The sequence below is a fragment of the Thermobia domestica genome, chromosome 15 (genome assembly GCF_964235325.1).
Source record: "Thermobia domestica chromosome 15, izTheDome1.hap1.1, whole genome shotgun sequence".
Lineage (NCBI taxonomy): Eukaryota > Metazoa > Arthropoda > Insecta > Zygentoma > Lepismatidae > Thermobia > Thermobia domestica.
Genome location: NC_137468.1, coordinates 153,141,297 through 153,147,834, shown reverse-complemented (window position 1 = coordinate 153,147,834; position 6,538 = coordinate 153,141,297). Strand labels below are relative to the sequence as shown.

General features: G+C 38.0%; 1 non-coding gene across 1 annotated transcript; it reads right to left on the bottom strand.

Annotated features, from left to right (window-relative positions):
* Nucleotides 1-1,678: 1,678 nt before the first annotated feature.
* Nucleotides 1,679-1,751, bottom strand: TRNAK-UUU (transfer RNA lysine (anticodon UUU)). The gene has a single exon. It is a non-coding gene; the product is annotated as a tRNA-Lys (tRNA).
* Nucleotides 1,752-6,538: the final 4,787 nt, after the last annotated feature.

Below are 6,538 nucleotides of genomic sequence, written 5' to 3'. Positions count from 1 at the left end.
CCAATGATTTGTCTTCCAAACAAATCTATTCTCAGTTAATGAAAAAAATCAACTCCTTGAATTTTACGTCCCACGTTTATGCCGGCTAGGCTAAAGAAGACGGGGATGAGAAATGAATTAAAACGGTGGAACGAAGAAAGTGGGAGAATCCCGAGGAAACCCACGTACACGGTTTCTCGACCACAAAGTCCACTTGTCGCAGGCTGGGATTGAACCAGGGACTCCATGCACCAGAGGTAAACGCTTTACCACTGAGCCACCGCGGCCATGAATTTTTCTATTAATGGAGCCAGTTTATATGGGTACTATTGTAGTTTCCGCACTACAAGTGACAACGTATTTGAAAAAAAAAACTGTAATTCGGAATGTGTCACAGCAGCATTCATACTGCACTCATTTATGAGTTATTGCCTACAAATGAAAAGTTATTTTCTATTCATCGTGTCGTGCGAGCGGAGTGTTCTTTATGTGATCAGCTTGATACTTTAATAAATCGCATCATGGCATGTATTTCCAGACGACCAATTTGGGATGTCTTTTGTCGGATGCTGGGACTCATATCTGGACAACCACCATCAATTTTCTCTACCTTCGTCTTACGATTTCCTGACTATCACTGATACCCCCAGACCAACTAAATGCCATTAATTGGTTGAATGGACAGTTTAAATCCTATATGTCACAATATCCTGCCAAATGTCTTATTTGAATTCTATTCGGTTCTTACAAACTCGGAGATCGCATTTGTTTAATGTATTCTAACTCCTCAAACAAACACAAAGAAATTTGCAAACTTCTTACGCATGTTGCTTCTCCAACACTAATGTAGTTCTTTCTTCTCTGAAGTGAATTACTTCTGATTTGTAGTGTAATACAATGTACTTGTAAAGTTGTTGTGAAATTTAAAAAAGTGACAAACGTGATAGAGCGTTCGCCTCTCGTGCATGGGGTTCCGGCTAGATCCCAGCTTGCCCCAAGGGCCTTTGTGATAGACAAACACTGTGTTCGTGAGTCTTCTCGTTCTTCTCCCGTTTCATGTACCACTTCATTCATTCTCCATTGCATTCATTTCTCATCATCACCGTCTGTTTTAGCGTAGCCGGCATAACCATGGGAAGCAAAACTCAAAGATTTCATTTCATTTTTCGTCCTTGGTTTCGACTTTAAATTATGTCTTGCCCAGGACAGGTAACACATCTCTACACAGTAAGTCTTGAAGTTAAACTTCGTCAGGTATCCAAGTGGATTTAATGCCAAAAAAGAAAGTAAGAACTGTTGCATAAGCCCTACATAAATGTATCTTAAGGGTCACGATAGTTTAATAATGGTAGTGGCTTCTCTCTGCTGCAAAGAGCCCTAGTTCGATCCTAGGTCAAGTGAGTTTGTGGTAGAAACATCGCCTCTATGGATTCTCTGTGTTCTTCCTCCATGAGCCTCATTTCACCGATTCTTTTGTAATCACTCATTCTCATTATTCATCCGTCTCCTTTAGCCTAAAGGACATAACCGTAGGATGTTAAATATGGATTTTACTTTATCTCATAAGTCATACTTTATATACTTGTCAAATGTAAAGTGTTAATTCAGCACATATTTCCTTATTATATATGTCTCAATTCAGCATCTACACATTCCTGACTATACAAAATATAGCTTTTTTAAAATAAGAGAAGCCTACCGCCCGAACAGGGACTCGAACCCTGGACCGTTAGGTTAAAAGCCTAACGCTCTACCGACTGAGCTATCCGGGCTCGTGCTTAACACGTAACTAACAAACTCTTTGGCCTATGGAATCCTTAGGTTCAATGCCGCGTTCACAAAAGCTCTCCACTGACTTCTATCTTTATCCAACTGGATCTAGTTTCTACTTTGTATTCCTATTTCTACAAGATACATCTTAATATTCTCCTCCCATCATCACTTAGGTCTTCCTAATGGTCGTTTTCCGATTGGTCTTCCAGTTAAGACTTTGAAAGCGTTCCTACTTTCTTCCATCCTGGCTACCTGACCCGCCCACCTGAGCCTCCTAGATTTGATGGCCCTAACAATGCTTGGTAAATCATATAAATTATGTAGTTCCTCGTTATGAAGTTTCCGCCATTCCCGATTCTCGTTCCTCTTAGGGCCGAATATTCGTTTCGGTACTCGCCCGAGTATTCATGCTTAACACATTGAATAAGTAAATAAATAATATAAGCGACTAAGCAACGTATCCTCGCCATAAAGTCTGGTGGAAGCAAAAGTTTCACACCTGCACCGCATGGTGTTGCTACTGTCGGTTAGTAAACGTGAATAGCTCAAAGTTACAGCACCTGTCTTATTCCAATAGATACACTGCCATAGGCTACATCGTAACAGCAACGGTTAGGCTAGTTTTAGACGAAAGCATTTATCGTAGCATTTCTCGTAGCAGATGTGCTGCCAAAAATCTCGTATAATATTCTATGGCATCAAAAGTATATTGTGCTTTTACATGGTAGCATTTTGATAAGCATTTTGTCGTGACGTAGCAAACAAATCACTGGAGAAGAGCGCAATTATGACTCCAAAACTAAAAACAGATATTTCATTCACTATTTCTTAAAGCCCTTTTTCGCATATGCTTATTATGATACAAAGGACTTTTAACGGTGCAGTTATAGCTACCAGTGGCGGATCCAGGATATGATCAAGGGAGGGGCTAAACCATAATTTGCCGTTTTATCCAGTGTAAAGCTGAATTGAAGCCCATTTTATCCAGTGTAAACCTGAGCGTCAAGGGGGGGGCTATAGCCCCGTAGCCCCCCCCTTAGATCCGCCCTTGATAGCTACTATACAGATCCATAGATTATAAAATTTACCGGAGAAATTTCTAATATTTTAATAGAGTAGTGTATAAGTAATGGAAGTATGGTGTGCACTTACATCTGTGATGCGTATTTACGTGGAAATATAGAAATTAAAGTCGAACCCGAATTGCACGTAATCTTCAATAAGCTGCCATGAAATTTTGTCAAGTCTATAATTTCCCATTTTGTATCAAGAACAGAACCCAACCAACCCTTTCGGGGCTTCTAACCCGTTCCCAATACTACTACTACTAGTACTACTACTCCTACTCCTACTACTATCCGTTCCTACTCCCATTCCTACTACTACTACTACTCTTACTATTACTACACCTACTCCTACTGTTACAATTACTAAGTACTCTTACTACTACTTACTCCTCCTACTCCTACTACTACTACTACTTACTCCTCCTACTACTACTTACTCCTCCTCCTACTACTACTACTACTTATACTATGGATCCGTATAGTAAAACTACACCTTGCCAGTTGTCTTGCAGAAGACCCGTTAAAGTGAACCTGCACCGGAGAATCGCAACTGTAGCTTTTCAGTTGTTGAAGGATCAATTTCTTTAGAGCAATGTTTTCCAATATTTTTCAGTATTTGACACGTAAAATATATAAAATAAAATCATATTTGTCCACCAGCGGCGGACAAGAGGGGGCAATTGTCCGTACCTGGATTTCCAAAGAGACAAGCATCTTCGAAATACTTGTCAAAGCATATTACATTCGGTAGGGTTCTAGAATACTGGTCCTCAACCTCATATAAATAAAGCCATCAATCTTACTATTAACCTGCCTTCACTTGCTATCGCTCGCTCGGCATTACTTGTGAATTACGTATTGAGCTTTGATAAAGAAAGAAACCTACCTTACTACTAATTCACCATCACCTATGTGTCCGGGCCAGTATTCTAGAACATTTCCTTAGACTATCTTACTCACGCTTATAGTATTTAGTATGCTTAATCTAGTTAATAAAGTTATGCTATGTGGGCTAATAATAAGTGTTTTACACGAAGTATTAAGTGTATCAAGGTGTACATATTCATGACTTCGCTTGTATGTCAGACTTTTGCCTCTCCCTCTTCTGCGGAAGATTCTGCCTACTTTACACTTATAAAAATTTAATCTTTTATTTTAAGTTCGTGGAAAATTACTCGTACTTTTGATTATAAGAAAACAGTAGGCTTAGACCTACTTGCGGAACTACAACTGTCTATCAAATAGCGAAAAATCGATATCTTGCCATTTCGAAAGGTATAAATAATAAACTTTTTTTAAATAAAGTGTGCATTTTAGTTTCAATGTCATAACTTTTCCCGATACATCGCAAGTTCCGTCCAGAGGCGTCATTTAGGGGGGCAGGGAGGGGCAATGCCCCCCCTTAGTTGGCGATTTATATAGATATTATTAATAGAATAGTAGTAAATCAGTAAAAAACGCGAAATTTTACTTATATCAAGGGGTCTTGCCCCACCCACCCCAAGCAAAATCTGAAATGACGCTCCTGGTTCCGTCCCGTCTAGGCTAACCATACTCCTAATTAACTGGCATTGTCTCGTTTTTGGGAACAAATTATTGTCCTGACTTTTTGAAAAAGAATAACATATTCTGTCCTTTTTACATATATAATCTTCATAATATACTTCAGTACAGTAATTAATTTAAATTGATGAGTAAACAAATTTACAGCTGGAAACATGAGTAGGCCTACCTACCGGAGCACAATGCCAATATATAATAGAGAGTTTTGAGTGTTACATATTTACAATAGGTAGATGAGAAGAACAGGTTCACTTTTATGAATATTAGGAATATTTTGCTCACTTATTTCAATATTAGAAATTATAGTTGCAATGACCTTCATAGTTACTTACTCAGTAGAGGTTAGGGGAGACCGGGGCTATTTAGGTCACGAAGATATTTGGTTGAAACTTTAAAAAAATGTCACTGCGCACTTAATATGCGCATCAGTACTCTAAATTTGCATTCAATTGTGAGTTCGGTGGTAAAGGAAAGGTTGAATGTGTCGTTGATCTGCTGCTTCTTATCAGTTGCTGTAAATATGATGCTATTCTGAGCAAGATGGCTTGCAATACTTCATATTTTGGTCTGATATAAAATAATGTCTGTATAATACTGTATAAGGTGCTGAACCTGAGTAAATGCATATATTTGTAAAATTATTACTCTGCGCGTAAAAAAAAAAAAAAAAGAAAGTTCGCATGTTATAACCGCCATTTTTGCTCTTCTCTGTCTCGTTTGAAAATAGTACGCTCCTACGTAAATATGTGCAAAACAGGCTTATTTGAGTCGAAAAAATTTAGACTCTTTGAGCCAATTGGGGTTATTTGAGTCAGGTGTAAACTTACGAGAATATCTTTAATTTTTTAATCTCAGTTTTGTATTTATGGTTCATCCTCCTATGTGATGCATGCATGTAAAATACAACACTTCATTTTCCTTTTACATGGTACGAACACAAATCAAAACAAATACAGCAAGTGGAATAATGAAGACATGGAGAAGGTCATGCAAAGTCTAACAAAAAGTTATTTGAGTTTACGTGGAGCTTCACAGATCTGCAATTTTCCTTTCGAAACTTTGTGAAGGAAAGTGCAGTTTGAAATGGTGAGAATAGGGTGATAATAATGGAACAGTTCAAAGTACAAAACCGAAAATCACTCTACAATATTGACAGAAGAACAGGAGGAAGTTCGTGTTCCGAATTATGACTCTCGGAAAAAGTACTAAGCTGCACCGTGAAACGATTCATAAGGCTGTACATCGATATCTAACAATAAATCATATTCCATAACCTTTGAGAAAGTAGCTGGTGAAGATTGGTTTTCCAGTTTCATGAAAAGACATCCCAATTTATCATTACGAAAGCCTGAGGGATTTTTAAGAGCTCGTGCTGAGGGCTTTAATAAGGAAGTAGTGAGTATGATTTTCAATTCTTGAACTCCGTTACTTCAACGATTGGTCTCAACACAAAAACAAAAACGTATATACTATGTGGAAGAAGCAAAGTCATTGCCAAGAAGGTGGGAAAATGGGTGGTACTTACATTAAGAGAGACGAAAATGTCATTGTAATAGTCGCTTGGAACGCAGTTGGATAATACATCACACGATTTATTATTTTGAAGTTCAGCATATGAATGAAGAATTTGTAAACAATCTACCAGTGGCTTCTCAAGTTTCTTTATCAGATAGTGGTTACATTAATAAAGAGCTGTTTGCACGCTGGCAGGAGTTTTTTTTTTTTTTTAACAAGCGGGGCTGAGGGAAAGTGTTTGTTAATTTTGGAGGGACATATTTCTCACTGTTCGCTACAAGTTCTCAAGTTTTGTGAGCAACATGGCATTGAAGTTTTGTGCTTGTCACCTCACACCACTAATGTATTAAATATTACAACCACTGGATAGAGCAGTGTGTTTTCATGACATAAGCCCATCAGAACCCGGAAGTTCAAGTGATAATCGAATTAAAAAATTCATTCTGAGAAAGATATTTAAGAGTACGTGGGATATACAACATATGATGTAGCAGGAATTCCATCTTATGCTTACAGTGATGCAAATTCTTCTCACTCTTACATAAAAAGTCAAATGTATCCACACGAAGAAGGAGCAAAGCATAGGCCTACTTACCTCTCCCGAAAAAGTCCAACATCTTCGCACGAAACGAAACTCATCA